Raw genomic sequence first — 18755 nt, forward strand, 5'->3', positions numbered from 1 at the left:
ATCTAAGTTCTTTATCTAACTTTATCCAAGTTCTTTATCTAACCTTTAAATCCCTCGCTATATGCCATTCCCTAGTAAGGGACCATGACATTATATTGGGCTTCAAATTTCGGGGAGTTCTGGATCACAGAGTGTTTCAACAATGGCAATGGAGGGATACTGGTATGGGATACCAATGACAGGTGATATATGGCTGACAGGGAGCTGTACAGAACATATGTCCAGGGTGCATGGTAATGTTTGGATATACTCATAGTGGCAACAATTAAAAACCACAGCAGGGGGGGTACTGGGTTCCTGGCCAGTGGTGCTCTGTCGTGGTCCCTAGGGGAGCAGCAACAGTCTCCCAGGTACAGCGGCGGGGACCGGGAGGGAGTGAGGGTTCAACGGTGAGCCCCTGATGCTAATGACTATGCTTGTGAGCTGATAAGCCTAAAATAAGAACAAGGCCTAGAGCAACATTGTGCCTGGGAATTTCCTCCTGTCAGCCTTCATGTTACTCAAATGTGGCCAGTCTCGAAGCCAAACTCAGCATGTAAATGCAATGCCTTCCCCCCAGCGTGGGACATGACACCCGGGGATGAGCCTCCCTGGCACCGAGGGACCACTATCAACTACCAACTGATGATGCAACTGGAAAATGACCTTATATGGAAGGTTCAATGTGGATCAGCAGAATATCCCTGTCTACATAAAATAACATGACTTTAAAATGCTGTTTGAACTAAAGTAAGGGGGAAATGGAAAAGAGAAATGAGTTTATATGGCTACGAGTTTCTAAAAAAGAGTCTGGAGGCTGGCAGAAGGATTGCCCTCATGCACAACTGAGCAGAGTCAGAGAGACAGATAAAGCAGATACAACCCCCAGATATCGGTTCCTTCGAGGGCTAAAGAGACCCATGGGAGTTATGGTCATGGCCGATGGGGTTAACTACCAGGTCAGATGGCCCCTTTTTGGAACTGGTGTTTATGTGTGATGAATCTGGACTCAGATGGGATCTTCCTTCATAAGACTTTCATGCTAATGTGCTGGAGGTGCAGTTAACGTTGGGGTTTAAGATACATTTAGGGGATTTGAATCTCTGGACTGACAATGTGATAGCCAGGTCCTGAGCCTCAACAGACTCCAGCACCTACAATCTGATTTATTGGACTTACCACACTCAGCTAAGATGGAGTTGAAGAAGGACAACCACCACACCATGGAGCCTAGAGTGATTACAACTGAAAGTGGGAGGATTGCCTCCAGCATCCATGTGGAATCTGAGCCTCCTCTTGACATAGAGGTGCAATGGACACAACCAATCCAATGTCCACATAGAAGAGGTGGCATTGGATTGGGAAAAGTGGACATGGTGGCTGATGGGTATGGGGAAAGGCAGGAAGAGATGAGAGGTGGAGGCTTTGGGACATGGAGCTGCCCTGGATGGTGCTTCAGAGGCAATCACCGGACATTGTAAATCCTCACAGGGCCCACTGGATGGAATGGAGGAGAGTATGGGCCATGATGTGGACCATTGACTATGAGGTGCAGAGGTGCCCAAAGATGTACTTACCAAATCCAATGGATGTGTCATGATGATGGGAACGAGTGTTGCTGGGGGGGGGGGGGGGAGAGGTGGGGTGGGGGGGTGGGGTTGAATGGGACCTCACATATATATTTTTAATGTAATATTATTACAAAGTCAATTAAAAAAAGAAAAAAAGAAAAAAAAAAAAAAAGAAAAAAAAAAAAAAAAAAAAAAAAAGAAGGAAGACCCACTAGCTCTCACTTTATACAAAAATGAACTAAAAACTCAAAGACCTAAATATAAGAACCAGATCTATCAAACTCCTGGAAGAAAACATAGGGAAACATCTTCAGGACTTTGTGTTTGATAATGGTTTCTTAAACTTTACACTTAAAGCACAAGTAACAAAAGAAAAATAAATGGTACTACCAGAAATTTAAAGCTTTTTGTTTTAAAGGATTTTATCATGAAAGTAAAACAACATTCACAATGGGTGAAAATATTTGGAAACCTCATATCTTGTAAAAGTTTAATTTCAAGAATATATAAAGAAATTCTTCAACTTAAAAACAAAAAGGCATACTACCCAATTTGAAAAATGGGAAAAAAACTTGAATAGACATCTCTCCAAAGAAAATATATACATGTCTAGAAAGCACATGAAAAGTTGCTAATATTCCTCATGAACTTAAATGCAAAAGTTCTTGAACCAAAATAGCAAATCATATACAAGAATGTATAAAATAATTGTAAACAATGACCAAATGGGATTTATTTCTGATAACCAAGGCTTGTTCTCCATTTGAAATTCATATAGTACAATTCATCACATCAACAGACTTAAGAAAAACATGCCATCATATCAATAGATATAGAATAGTCATATGAAATTATCCAAGATCCATGGTAAAATCTCTCAGCAAACTAGGAATGCAGAACTTCCTGAACTTTGTGAAGAACATCCACAAATCACCTACAGCTAACATCATTTAATAGTGAAAAATTAGATGATTTTCCTCTAGGATCAGGAAGAAGACAAAGATGTTCCCTCTTACCACTCCTACTCAACATTATATTGGAAGAATTTGTTAATGCAATAAGACAATACAAGAAAAATATACAAATTTGAAAGGAGGACATAAAATTGTCTTTGTTCACAGATGATATGTTTGTCTGTATAGGAAATCTCAAAGAATTTACAGAAAATCTGGAACTAGTAAATGATTATAGCAAGGTTGCATTATACAAAGTTAATATACCAAAGTCAATTGCTCCCCTACAAAATAGCAATGACCAACTGGAATTTGAAATTAAAATCACAGCATCATTTACATTAGTATAAGAGAGAGAGAGAAAGAGAGATACTCAGGTAAAAATCTACCAAAATATGTACATGACCTATATGAATGAAACTAAAAACTGATGAAAAAAATCAATTTAAATAGGTGGAAAGCTAGTCCATGTTCATAAACAAGGAGACTAAGTATCACTAAGATGTCAATTCTTCCCAAATTGATCTATAGATTTAACACAATCCCCATAAAAATCCCAACAGGTCACCTGCCCCAATTAAAATGGTGAATTGTGACACTCCAAAGTTATCACCACAGAAAGGAGTAGATAAAATATGAGAAACCTTCAACAAGCAGAGCCAGATCTGGGATACTCCTTTTAAAAATGGTCATAAATGTGCAAAGACTAAAAGGAAAATATGAACAAATAACTAAGGAACATTAGGAAAATAAGAGATGAACAGAAAGAGCATCTCCATAAAAGAAATTATGAGAATGAACCACTCAGAACTAAAGACCACAATGGCATAAGCTAAAAAATTCCCCTGGTCAGGTTCAAGAAATGATAGGAGCTGGCAGAAGAAAGAATCAGTGAACTCAAAGATAAGACCACTGGAATTCTTCAGTCTGGGAAGCAGAAGAAAAAAGAATCAAGAAATGTGAATAGAGCTATTTGGGCATCTCCTTTTGGAGAAGTGTCCAGTCAAATACTTAGCCCATTTCTTAACAGAATTTTGTATCTTTTTAAAATTCTTGAGAACTATATTTTCTTTATATATTCTGAATACTTATAACTTATCAGATACATGATTTACAAATATTTTTCTCCCATTTTGTGGATTGTCTTCCCCCCACCCTGAGATGGCTCCTTCATCTGTCTGTTCATTGTTTCTGCTTGTTGTCTGCCCACTGTCTATTCACTGTGTCTGCTCATTGTGTCTGTTGTCTGCTCATTGTGTCCACACATTGTCTATGGGTCTCCTTTATTTTCCTTTCTTTGTCTTTTTAGGAGGCACCAGGAACCAAACCTGGGACCGCCCATGTGGGAAGCAGGCGCCCAACCACTTGAACCACATCCATTCTCTGCTCATTGTGTCAGCTCCTTTTTCTGCTCATCTTCCTTAGGAGGCAATGGGACCCGGGACCTTCCATTTGGCAGGTGGGAACCCAACTGCTTGATCCACATCTGCATCCTGTGGATTGTCTTTTTACTTTCTTGATAGTATCCTTTGAAGAACATAAGCTTTAATTTTGATGAAGGCCAATTTATCTATTTTTACCTTGGTTATTTATGTTTTAGGTGTCAGGTTTCATATATACATGAAATCAATGCCTAATACAAAGTAATGAAAACATTGATTTTTTCTCAGTGTTTCATGGTTTTATCTTTTATATTTAGGCCTTTGATCCTTTTTGAGTTCATATTTGTATATAGTTCAAGGTAGGAGGACAGCTTCATTCTTTTCCATGTGAATATCTAGTTATTCTAAAATAATTTATTGGGAAGGCTATTTTCCCTAATTGAAACATGTTAGCATCACTGACAAAAATAGATGTATGGGTTTATTTCTGAACTGTCAATTCTATTCCATTGATCTATTTTTTTTTTTTCTCTTTATGTCTGTTTCACAGTCTTCATTATTTGTGGTTAATTTCAGAAACTGGAGATTGTACTATTCCACTTTTTTCTCCCCTTTCAAGACTATTTTTACTATTATGGGTCCTGTGAATTTTGTATGAATTTTAGGATTAATTTATTAATTCCTGCCAAAAAAGCCATTTGAAATTTTGATAGGTGTTGTGTTTAATCTGTGAATTAATTTGGGAAGTATTACTACCATAACTATACATTAAGTCTTTTAATCCCAAACTTTGGGCACTCTGTCTATGTTATCTGCAAGTACAGATAGGTTTACTTGTTTCTTTCCAACTTGGGTGTTTTTTCTTGACTAATTTTCCTAGATAGAAATTCTAGGACATTAGTGAATACAAGTGATGACAGCATAACTCATTATTTAGTTCTTTTTTTTTTTTTTATTGACTTTGTAATAATATTACATTAAAAATATATATGTGAGGTCCCATTCAACCCCACCCCCCCACCCCCCCTCTCCCCCCCCAACAACACTCGTTCCCATCATCATGACACATCCATTGGATTTGGTAAGTACATCTTTGGGCACCTCTGCACCTCATAGACAATGGTCCACATCATGGTCCATACTCTCCTCCATTCCATCCAGTGGGCCCTGTGAGGATTTACAATGTCCGGTGATTACCTCTGAAGCACCATCCAGGGCAGCTCCATGTCCCAAAGACGCCTCCACCTCTCATCTCTTCCTGCCTTTCCCCATACCCATCAGCCACCATGTCCACTTTTCCCAATCCAATGCCACCTCTTCTATGTGGACATTGGATTGGTTGTGTCCATTGCACCTCTATGTCAAGAGGAGGCTCAGATTCCACATGGATGCTGGATGCAATCCTCCCATTTTCAGTTGTAATCACTCTAGGCTCCATGGTGTGGTGGTTGTCCTTCTTCAACTCCATCTTAGCTGAGTGTGGTAAGTCCAATAAATCAGATTGTAGGTGCTGGAGTCTGTTGAGGCTCAGGACCTGGCTATCACATTGTCAGTTCAGAGATTCAAATCCCCTAAATATATCTTAAACCCCAACGTTAACTGCACCTCCAGCACATTAGCATGAAAGTCTTATGAAGGGAGATCCCATCTGAGTCCAGATTCATCACACATAAACACCATTTCCAAAGAGGGGCCATCTGCCCTGGTAGTTAACCCCATTGGCCATGACCATAACTCTCATGGGTCTCTTTAGCCTTCAAAGGAACCAATATCTGGGGGTTGTATCTGCTTTATCTGTCTCTCTGACTCTGCTCAGTTGTGCATGAGGGCAATCCTTCTGCCAGCCTCCAGACTCTTTTTTAGAATCTCGTAGCCATATAAACTCATTTCTCTTTTCCATTTCCCCCTTACTATAGGTCAAACAGCATTTTAAAGTCATGGTATTTTATGTAGACATGGATATTCTGCTGATCCGCATTGAACCTTCCATATAAGGTCCTTTTCCAGTTGCATCATCAGTTGGTATTTGATAGTGGTCCCTCGTTGCCAGGGAGGCTCATCCCCGGGTGTCATGTCCCACGCTGGAGGGAAGGCTATTATTTAGTTCTTGATCTTAGAAGCAAAGTTTATAGTCTTTTACCTTTGAATATGATGTTAAATATGTGGTATTGTATTGTAGATATCCTTCAACAGCTTGCGAAAGTTCCGTTCTATTCCTCATTTGTCGAGAGTTTTTACAATGAAAAGACACTGGATTTTGTCACAGTATTTTTTTTTTTTTTTTGTCAAAAATAGATTCTTTGTCTACATTTATTGAGATAATTATGTGGTCTTTCTTGTCTTTTATTCTATTAATATGGACGTTACAGTGCTTGATTTTTCTATGTTAAACCAAGCTTTTATTCTTGTGACAAATCCAACTTGGTCACAGTGTATAATACATTTCCATATGTTGCTGGTTCGCTAGTTTTCTTGAGGATTTTGCATCTATATTTATAAGCAATTTTGGCCTGTAATTTGTTTTGTTTTTTGTTTTCTGTTTTTTTCTTGTGATGCTCTTGTCTGGCTTTGGTATCATGGTAATGTTAGCCTCATTGAAAGAGTTGGGTATTATTCACACATCATTCTTTTGGATTTTATGAGGTTTCTGAATTATTGATGAGTCTGTCAGCCACAGGATTAGTATAATTCAACAATTTCAAAAACTTTGTGGCTAATGAAACTTGTGGTTGTTTTATGGTGAATTTAAATTGAATGCTTCTTATAAAAATTACTTTTTGATGCTTCATTGCATAGCAGTCTTATTTATTTTAGCCTGTCATGCACTATTACCAGTATGTCATTACTTAAAACAGATTTTGAACTTCACTAGCTTAAAATTATGTTTTTAATTTTCCTCCTATGTATGAACCAGTTCCTATAACTTGTCTCATTTATATAATAGATTTATAGTTATTGAAATATCTAGAATTGTGCAATTGAAGTCATGTTTCAGGACTTAAATGTATTTTCCCTTTATTTTTCCCTGAATTTTAAATATTGCCTTAACATATGTTTCAATGTCAATGATTTAAGAGGATAATTAAATGAGTAGTCTCCTATCCCATTTTTTTTAAAATTTCAATGGCATCTTAGGGAATTTCATTTAATTTAACCAACTGACACATTTAAAATGTTACTGAAAGCAAGACATGTGAATGGAAACATTTTTAAATGTCAGGGCATGCCCTAAGTACTTGACCTCGTTTATATTCATCTTCCATTTAATATAGATAAAGCGCATCTGGCATTTGGCATTTTGCATATAAAAATATTGCACATCCTTGTCAGAGGCAAGTACATCCTTCTACCTCTGATGTTCAAGAATAACATCCGTTAATATTAGGAAAATTTTAACAACTATAGATCTTATCTGCACCTAGTTTCAACACACTTGACACATAATCTTTAGAGGAATTTTCAAATGCATGTTCAAAAAATATGAGTTTAAATATATTCAGTTAGAGAATAATATCATACCTATTGGTTGCTCTTTTCTTTCCAAATTAGAATTATACATTAGTTTACCATACTAAGTTTACCTAACATTTAATAAGCATACAGCAATATTGCATTGAGGAATTAACCTGAACTTTGTTACAGCAACTTGTTGTAAAGTAATCCTCACATAAACATTCTGCACATTGGAATTTCAAGTAACAAATAATAGTATTAAGTCTAAAAATTAAGACTTTTTTCTTACTAAGTCATTTTACATGGGGAGACATTTACTTTTTGTCTTTGTTTTTATATTCCCAGGTCTTAGAAAATACTAAACCATTTTTTTTACTTTAAAATATATCAGACAGAAATACTAAAGGGCCGGGGGGGAGGGGCGCTTTAGGTAATTGAAGATAAAGATAGTTTTATCCTAAAAGCTAACATGAAATATGAAAAGAGTGGACTATTTATCAGTTTCAATCATCTCATTACCTTTCAAACATTCTATGTACAAATTTGAATCCCATTACCTTACCTTCAACTCTGTCCATCCATACTGGAACAGTGTAGAAACGAATACTTGAAACATATTTGTAGTGCCAGGGGAGAGTTGCTGGAGGGGGGTGGCAGAATTCTGGCACAACCTGAGCCCTGTAGGGGTCTGAGAATAAAAAGAGGCTGAATTCAGGACTTCTGGAATCACTGGAGGAAGTGCAAAAGCTGAGAGAGCTGTACTGGGGGTCCGCAGACCAGGAGAGGGATGCGTGCTTTGCGAGGAGGGAGAGGGACAGAGATGAAGAGGACAAAAGGAGAGCTGTGAGTTACCCCTGAGTTTGGGAAGGGTGCCCATCACTGACCCTCAAGGTGAACAGCCTCATAGAAACCTGCGGCAGATGGTAGCCATCTGAAAGAGGAAAGGATGCGTTTCTCCCTGGGAAGACGGAGGGTGAGGCAGAGGGCTGAGTGTGGTTTCTCTCATGTGAGTTCTTACCGAAGGGACCCTCATTGACTCTGGCTCTAGCTGGCCCGGAAACTGCAGCAAGTGGAGGTGCAGTCACCTCTGTGGAACGGTTTGCTGAAGAGCGCCATCTGCTGGAAGGTTGGGGAAATGAAAGATCTAAAAGGTTTTTTGGAGTTTCTCATGTCCCTATTCCCAGGTCCCTTGGATCTGGTCTGCACCCATTAGAGGGTCCCTGACCTTGGTTTGATAACTTAAGCTGGGCAATTTTTAAGACTTAGAATAAATTGAACCAAAAATCAAAGAAAAGCCGTGAAAAAAAACCATAAGAGAATAGAGAGAAATCGCTATCAGAGTAAATTCACCCGTAAAATCATAAATAACTTTCATAAATATTTATGCACCTAACCTGGGTGCCCCAAATTACATGATGCAAACACTAGCAAAACTGAAGGAAAAATAAAGTGTATATATGAAGAACCCACAGCTAACATTGTACTCAGTGGTGAAAGACTGAAAAAAGAAATAAAAGTCACCCAAATAGGAGAGGAAGTAAAACTTTTGTTATTTGGTTATGATATACTCCTAGAAATTCTCCCAAAATCCACAGTAAAGCTGCTAAAGCTAATAAACTATTTGAGAAAAGTGGTGCAATAAAAGAATAATACACAAAAAATCAATATAATTGATTTGTGTGTTGTTTCCAAATATTTACATAGCTGTTCTTCTGGGTTTTCTCTGTAAAAATTGTCTGCAATGTTAATTGTATTTTTCTTTTTTTCCAATTTCTTTCTTTAATCCCCTTTTTCTTTTCCCTTCCCTTTCCCCTCCTTCCCTTCCCTTTCTTAGCCTTTCTTGTCTCTCTCCTCCTTCCTTCTCCTTTACTGCTCTATTTACTTAAACTTACAAACAATATTGAAAACAAGATGTGATATAGTAGACATCCCTGTTTTATATCTGAACATAAAGACATTTATGTTCTATTATTCATTTGATTTTTAACTTTTATACCTTCTGTTGCTACATCTTGTGAGTTGATATTTTCCTCTATTCTGTTTATGATTCTGTTTATGATTGATTTTGTTCTACAAATTTCCTTTATAAAACTTTCCTGGTTTAAACTGAATCTGGAATTGAGGTAATGATTTGGATCAAAAAACCATTTTGTTAACTCATTTTTTCCTTATAAATCTATAATTTTTGCCTTTTGAAAATTTGGTAGAATTCTCTATAAAACTAATTGTCCAGTTAGTTGCTGTTGTTGGAAGATTTAAAATGCAGATTCAATTTTGTCAATAATTAATTAATTTCAAAACTATTCCTTCTTGAGTTTATTATTGTTAATGGTTATAGGACTCTATTCTTCATGAATAACCATATGGCTATGGTTATGGCTAATAAAATGGTTAGCGGTTATCACACTAACACATTCTCATATAGGAAATCAAAGGCCAGAAATACATGAACTTTTTAAAAAGAAATAATGCCATTCTTACACATTCTTTCTTAGCAAATAAAAAAGAAGGAACAGGTCCTGTGATAAGTGGATTTATCCCAGATCTGCCAGCTTGATTTAACATCTGAAAATCACTTAATGTAATACATCAGACTTGTAGATTAAAATGCATGATCATCTTTATTTGCACATGAAATGATCCTGAATATATAAAATTCTGGGGGATAAACAAATAAATAAAAGCAAACAAAATTAGAAATAATAGAGTTCAGCAGCTTTGCAGAAAACCAGGGCAATATACACAAATCAATTGTATATCTATATAATATTAATAATCTAAAAATAAAATTAGACATTTCATTCACAATACCATCATAAAGAATAAAAATATAATTTTAAAAGGAGCACAGAGCTTGTACATTGAAAATTTTAAAATTAAAAAGAATTTAAAGAAAGACTAGATAAAGGGAAAGATAATCTATGTTCATGTTTGGAGACCTAAAATTATTATGATGCTTATTCCCCTGAAAGTGACCTGGAGATGCAAGGAAATCCCTACCAAAGTACTAGCATTTCTTTTTGCATAAATTGAGATGGTCTTAAAATTTGTATGGAAATGAAAAGTTGCAAGAATAGTCAAACAACATTGACAATAAATAACAAAATCTGGTATACACAAACATTTGGATTTCAAAGCCTACTACAAACCTACAGTTATCAAGACCTTGTTATAAAAGTCACAGGAAGAACATATAAATCAATGGAAAAGAATTGAGAAAAAAATAAATGAACTGTTCCGTTTATGGCAAATTGATTTTTAACAGTGGTGGCAAGGCAGTTCAGTGGGAAAAGGAGCATTTTTTTCAACAAAGATTCTGAAACAATTGGTTAGTCACCTTCAAAAAGATATATTTCTATTCAAACCTCAAACCATACATAAACATCAACTTGAAATGGATCACAGACCTAAATGCAAAAGCTACAAATATAAAAGCTGGTCAAGGAAACAGGAATAAATCTTCATGACCTTGACTTTAAAAAAGACTTGTAGATGACAACAAAATCATAGGTGATAGAATATATATATATGTATATATATGTATATATGGAAGAAAGAGAGAGAGGAGTGAGAGAATTTGGACTTCATCAAAATTCAAAATGTTTGTGCTTCAAGACCCACCATCTAGAAAGTTACATAGGGTAGGAAAAAAATATCTGTCAGTCATATACATGATTTAAAAATATCTAGAATAATAATGAACTACAAGTCATTAATAGATTAAAGACATTAAAATGGACAACATATCTTAATAAATATTTCTTCAAAGAAGATATACAAAAAAAGATACATAAGATTTATATTCAATATCTTTATGGTTTACAGAAAGGCATATTAAAACCACTTTATGCCACAAGAATGTTGATAATAGAAAGATGGTGATAAAAAGATCCATGCTTGTAGCATAGAGGTTGATAGGGGAATGGAGAATTCTTCTTTATGATATATTCTATAATTTGGCATGGAAAGATTGGTGACATATTATTCGTTTTCTTCCTGTGTAGATGAGTTTTTATTCATTTATTATTTTTTTCTTCTTTATATTCTTTTAAATGTTACATTAAAAAATATGAGGTCCCCATATACCCCTCACCACCCCGACCCCACCCCTCCCATATCTACAACCTCTTCCATCATTGTGGCACATTCACTGCACCTGGTGAATACATTTGGGAGCACTGCTGCACCACATGGACAGTGGTCTACACTGTAGTCTACACTCTCCCCCAGTCCACCCAGTGGGCCATGGCAGGACACACAATGTCCAGTATCTGTCCCTGCAGCTCCACCCAGGACAACTCCAAATCTTGAAAATGCACCCACATCATATCTCTTCTTCCCTATCTCTACCATCAGCAGCTACCGTGGTCACTGTCTCCACATCAATATTACAATTTCTTCCCTTACTAATCACAATATTCCCCAGCAGAACACCAGTAAATCCACTCTAATCTATACTCTATTCCTTCATCCTGTGGACCCTGGGATGGTTAAGTCCAGTCCCCCTCTACATCAAAAGGGGGCTTGGGCTCCACATGGATGATGGATGCATTCTCCTGCTTGCAGTTGTAGGCACTCTTAGCTCCCTGGTGTGGTGGTTGATCTTCTTCACCTCCCTGTTAGCTGGCCAGGGTAAGTCCAATAAACTAGATGGTAGGATTTGTAAATCTGCTGAGACTCAGGGCTGTAGATGAGATTTTAATGTAAACTACTTCCTTGGGAAAAGCAGTTAACGATGAAAATTGTAAATTGAATTTCACAAAATTTCAGTGTGTGAAAACCTGGCTTTTCTACTAAATTGAGATATTTTTGAAGATGGTTTCCATCTAGCACTCTGAAGGATAATAAATAGTTCAAAGAAAATTTCCTACAAATGATACATATTTGTTATAAATGAGACTGCTTTCTGTATTTTAATCCCTTTAATACTATTAATAGTGTACTATAACTGACATCAGTTGGAAATTAATTTGCTGGAGGAATTTCCTTTGACTAATTTTCTGTTATTTATATTTCAGATAACTGAACTATTCAAGTTTATGTTTTTAGGATATTTTTAGTAAATAACTTGTTTCAAATTTATATATAAAATAAAATTGGCAAAATATTCTTATACAAATTTCCATGTGATGATATATTAAAACACACATAGAATTCCAGGAAGATGGCATTGGAGTCGGCAGGCAGGGCTCAACTCTCTCACAAAAACAATGGAGAAAGGACCAAAATCTGCCCAAGGGGCCTTCTTTGGGGGTCAGCAGACCAGAACTGTGTTGTGCACCTCCCAGGAGGTGAAGGACAGAAAGACAAAGAACCAAAAACAACAAACATGAATTACTAACATACCTCCCCCATCCCCCACTGCAACAACTGGAAAGGGCTCCCATCCTTTACCATTAAGACTTTCAGCCTGGATAAAACCTCTGACTCACTGCAGCTGACGGAGAGGGAACAGATGTTTTCCTCCCTGTCAGCTGTTACAAGGGAAGAGGGAGGGTGAACTGGAGGGCTTCTCTTCAGTGAATTAGGCCAGCCGAGCCCACTTCGAATCTCAACCTTGGCCATACCAAAAACATGGAAAAGCAGAGGTTGAGAGAAACACTGCTGCAACTTATAAGCAACACATCTGTGGAAAAGTTTGCTGATTAACACAATCTGCTGGCCAGTCAGGAAACTACAAAGAGAAAAACTGCTTTTAGGTATCTCATTAGCCTACCCCTGGAGGAAATCTGCGACCCATTAGTGAGTCCCTGGTCTGATTTGGTACCTTAAGCTGGGAAATTTTAAAGTCTTAGAATAAGTTGAAAGAAAAATCCAAGAAGTGCTGTGTGAAAAAAAAAGGACACTAGGCAAGAGAGAGAAATTGACCATCAGAGTAAATTCCCCAACATGTTCAGATACCTAGACATCAGAAAGAATAAATACCAGTCATACTAGGAAACAGGAAAAGATGGCCCAGCTGAAGGGACAAACCAAATCCTAATGAGACACAGGATTTAAAACAATTAATTAATGATAATCACAGAAATCTCCTAAATCAATTCAAAGAATTGAGGAAATATATAACTAAAGAGATAAAGCATTTTAAGAAGGCACTGGGTGAGCATAAAGAAAAATTTGAAGCCTGCAAAGAAAAGAAACAACTTATAGGAAAGAAAGACATGATGGATGAGAAAAAAATATATTAGAGGCATATAAGAGCATATCTGAATTGCTCGAAGACAGAATTAGTATGTCAAGGATAGAACATCTGAACTGGAAAATACAGGAGAACAGAAAGAGAAAAGAATGGAAAAGATAGCACAAGTTCTCAAGGAATTGAACGACAACATGAAATGTACAAAGATATGCAATATCAGTGTCCCAGAAGGAGAAGAGAATGAAAAAGGGTCAGAAAGAATATTTGAGAAAATAATGACTGTCAACTTCCCAACCTTTATGAAAGACATAAATACTAATATCCAAGAAGGACAGTATACCCCAAATAGAATAAATCTGAATAGACCTACCTTAAGAGACCTACTATTCAGAATGACAAATATCGGAGATGAAGAGAGGAGAAGCAGCAAGAGAAAAGCAAAGCATCACATGCAAGGGAACCTCAATAAGCTTAGGGGCTGACCTCTCATCAGAAACCATGGAGTCAAGAAGCAAGTGGTATGATATATTTAAGGTACTGAAAAAGAAAAATTGCCAGCCAAAAATTCTGTATCTGGCAAAACTGTCTTTCAAAAATGAGGGTAAGGGCACAGATGTGGCTCAAGCAGTTGAGCACCCAACTCTCACATGGGAGGTCCCAGCTTCAGTTCCAATTTCTCCTAAAGAAAATGAGCAAACAATAAGCAAACAGATGAGGGGACCAACACATGGGAGGTGATGCAGCTTAGTGGTTGAGAACCAGCCTCCCACATATGAAGTCCCAGGTTCAATCCCCAGGCCTGGTACCTTAAATAAAAATGAGGATGAGTTTAAGGTCTTTACAGACTAGTAAAAACTGATAGAATAAGTTACTTAAAGGCCAGAATTACTAGAGGTACTAAAGGGAGTGCTGCAGCCTGAAAATAAAAACAACAACCACAACAACAAAACACAAAAAAAGACAAGGGTGAGAGAATTGGAGAAGAGTGTAGAAATGAAGATTATTAGGAAGAGTAAATTACAGGGTAAAAAGACAGACAATGGTAAGATATGAAAACAGAAAGCCAAAGGACAAAATGGATGAAGTAAGCAATGCCTTTCCAGTGATAACATTGAATGTTAACAGCTTGAACTTCTCAATCAAAGACATAGACTGATAGAATGGATTAAAAAAATATGAGCCATCTGTATGCTCTGCATTCAAAAACTACAAAATACTGCTAACAGAAATGAAAGAAGACTTAAATAAATTTAAGGACATTCCATGATCATGATTGGAAGACTAGATTTCATTAAGATATCAATTCTACCAAAACTGATTTACAGATTCAACACAATCCCAATAAAATTCTAACAGCCTCTTTTGCAGAAATGGAAAAGCCAATTATCTAATTTATTTGTAAGGGTAAGTGAACCCGAATAACTAAAACTGTCTTAGAACAAAAGAGTGGAGTTGGAGGATTCTCTCTTCCTGACTTTAAACCATATTACTTAGCTACAGTGGTAAAAACAGTGTTGTACTGGCATACAGCTAGATTACCAATGGAACCAAACTGAGAACTCAGAAATAGACCCTCACATATATGTTCAAATGATTTTTGATAGGGCTGGCACTCCCAAATTGGGCCAGACAGTCTATTCAACAAATGGTGCTGGGAGAACTGGATAGCCATATCCAAAGGAAAGAAAGTGGATTGCTATCTCAACTTCATATAAAACTTAACTCCAAGTGGATGAAGGAATTACATAAAAAAGCAACAAGTGTAAAACTCCTAGAAGAAAATTTAGGAAGACATCTTCAAGATCTTGTGATAGGGAAGCAGATTTGGCCCAACGGATAGGGCATCCACCTGCCACATGGGAGGTCCAAGGTTCAAACCCAGGGCCTTCTGACCCATGTGATGAGCTGGCCCACACAAAGTGCTGATGCACTCAAGGAGTGCCATGCCACCCAGGGTGTCCCCTGCATAGGGGAGCCCCATATGCAAGGAGTGTGCCCCATAAGGAGAGCTGCCCAGTGTGAAAACAAAATGCAGCCTGCCCAGGAATGATGCCCCAAACACGGAGAGCTGATGCAGCAAGATGATGCAACAAAATGAGACACAGATTCTGGGTGTCATTGACAAGAATAAAATTGGACACCGAAGAACACACAGCAAATGGACACAGAGAGCAGACAACGGGGGGGGGGGGGGGGAGTGCAGGGAAGGAGACAGAAATAAATAAAAAATCTTAAAAAAACAAAAAAGATCTTGTGGCAGGTGATAGTTTCTTAAACCTTAAACCCAAAACATGAGTAACAAAAGATGATAAATGGGATCACCTCAAAATTAAATACGTTTGCACCTCAAAGGACTTTGTCAAAAGGGGGAAAAGGCCGTTGACACAATGGGAAAAAATGTTTGGAAACCACATATCCAATAAAGGTTTAATATCCCCGATATATAAAACTATCATACAACTCAACAATCAAAAGACAAACTTACCAGATAAAAAATAAGCAAACGACTTGAATAGAAAATTGTCCAAAGAAGAAATAAAAATGGCAGAGTGACACATAAAAAAGTTCTACATCACTAGTGACTAGGAAAATGCCAAAAAAACCTGCAATGAGATATCATTTCACACGTATTGGACTAGCCACTATTAAAAGTCAGAAAACTACAAGTGTTGGAGAGGATATGGAGATACAGAAATACTTATTCACTGTTGGTGTGAATGTAGAATGGTGCAGCCGGTAGGAGGATTGTTTGGCAGTGTAACAGTTTGATATAATTGATGAATTCCAAAAAAGAAATATTGGATTTTGTGTGTAAACTGATCTTTTCCTCTGGGCATATTAGATTATATTGGATTCAGAGGTTTAATTGATTAAGTAATCAGGTAAACCTCTGTGTCAGTAGGGCATTCAGCCCCCTCGCCCCATACAGATAAAAGACACAGCAAAGGACAGAGTTGGAAGGTTTTTTGATGTTGGAGTTTTGATGTTGTAGTTTGATGCTGAAGTCTTATGGAGCCCTGGGAAGTAAGCTCACAGAGGAAACAGAAGCAAGCCCCAGGAAGAGAGGAACCCTGAATCCAGAGAGAAGCAACACCCTGGAAGAGAGGAACCCAGGAAACCTGAACCCTGGCAGACGTCAGCAGCCATCTTGCTCCAACACTTGAAAATAGACTTTGGTGAGGGAAGTAACTTATGCCTTATGGTCTGGTATCTGTAAGCTCCTACCCCAAATAAATACCCTTTATAAAAACCAACCAATTTAGGTATTTGCTTCAGCACTCCTTTGGCTGACTAATACAGGCAGTTCCTAAGGAAATTGAATATAGAACCACCATATGATACTAGCAATACCACTACTAGGTTTATACCCAGAAGAACTGAGAGCAGTGACATGAACAGACATCTGCACACCAATATTTATAGTGGTGTCACTCACAATTGCCAAAAATGGAAACCACCCAAGTATCCATCACTGATGAAAGTATAGTGAAATTGTGTTGCATATACACATTGGAAAATGATGCAGCTGTAAGAAGAAATGAAGTAGTGAAGTATGTGACAACATGGATGAACCTGGAGAACACTGTGTTGTGTTAATTGAAGCAAGCCAGACACAAAAGGGCAAATACTGTACAATTGCACAATTATGACCTGAATATGTTGTGCAAATTTATGGACTTAATAATTAGAATATAGGTCACCAGAAAATAGAAGGAGGATTGAAAAAATAAGAAGGGGAACAATAAGCACCCTGATGAAGTCATTTATAACTTTATAGATACAGATGTCATTATCTATTACTGCATTTAAAAATGCATGTTTTGATTCCAGATAAATTTTTAAAGAGCTTAAAATTTATTGTATTAGTTTCCTAGGGCTGCCATACCGATTACCACAAACCACATGGCATCTGGAAGCTAGAAGTGTGAAATCAAGGTGCCACATTCCCTCTGAAGGCTTTGGGAGAGGATACTTCCTTGCCTCTGTCTAGCTTCTCATGGGCCACCCATTCTTGACATTCCTTGATTTGTGACAGCATAACTCCAAACACTGCCTTTGTCTTCACATGGCTGTCCTCCTCCTGCATCAACACCTCTTCTCTTTTTTCTTAGAAAGATATTGGTCAGACTGAATTAAAAGCCCACCCTACTCCAGTGTGACCTCATCTTAAATAAATTATATCTCTGCAAATGACCCTATTTCCAAATAAATTCACATTCTGAGGTACTGGGTTAGGACTTCAACGTAAATTTTAGGGTGTCACAAAGCAACCCACAATAGTTATATTATAAATTAAACTATTAAAAAGCAACCCTACAGAAAGAAAGTCTTGATTTTCTCAAATCTAATGGCCAGAAAATAGAAACAGAAACTTTGTTAAGTTTAATCATCCTTATTTATCAAAATCTAATTAGTTACTAGGCAAATTTTTTTTTAGCATTCAGTTTATAATTATTTTGCATTCTTATCATCTCTTATAATCAAAGAAAAATAAATTATAACAGTGTGTCCTAATAAATTAAGTAGTTTTAGTTCAGGTGTTTCGCCTAGAATTTCCTTAGCAAATGATGGCACCACCTGAAAGAAAGATTCATATACCACCTTTTATATTGGCCTTGATCGAAGATGTGACATAAAATACTTCCACATACTATGACTAAAGGTGAGAGACATATGCTATGTAGTTCTGGGCATATAAAAATATTTACATTCTGGCGACTCTTAGATTAGAAAAATTCAACTTTATATGAAAATACTCTGCATGTTAATTAATCACTAAGCACTTTAATACATATAACACCTATTAATCACCACACACAGGATCATCTTGTTCAAAATGCTGAATTAACTTAATCAAATGCAAACATGATCTTTAATCAAATCTGTGTTTCTAAGTTAATTCTCTTTTGAGAGAAAAGTGAAACTCAGAGAAAACTTCCAGTCATGCACAATTCTAAGAATTGCTATGGCATGCTTGGGAAAAGTAGAATGGATACATTCACATCATCATTCCTTCTCTTTTTACTGTGCTTGAATTAGTGATAGTTATAACCTTGCATAAATGAGATAATCAAATATCTAAGAGGACATACTTATTTTAATATTTAAAAGAGAAACAGAAATGTGCCTTAGACAAAAGAAAAAAGAAAAGAAAGGGATAATGTAGATAAGATATATGTGGAAATAGAAAAGAAAGTACCTTAGGCATAAGAAAATGATAGCAGTTGAAATTTGGATCTACCCAATTGGTTGAAGAGCTCTGGAAATGGTAAATATG

Source organism: Dasypus novemcinctus, chromosome 1 (assembly GCF_030445035.2).
Source record: "Dasypus novemcinctus isolate mDasNov1 chromosome 1, mDasNov1.1.hap2, whole genome shotgun sequence".
NCBI lineage: Eukaryota > Metazoa > Chordata > Mammalia > Cingulata > Dasypodidae > Dasypus > Dasypus novemcinctus.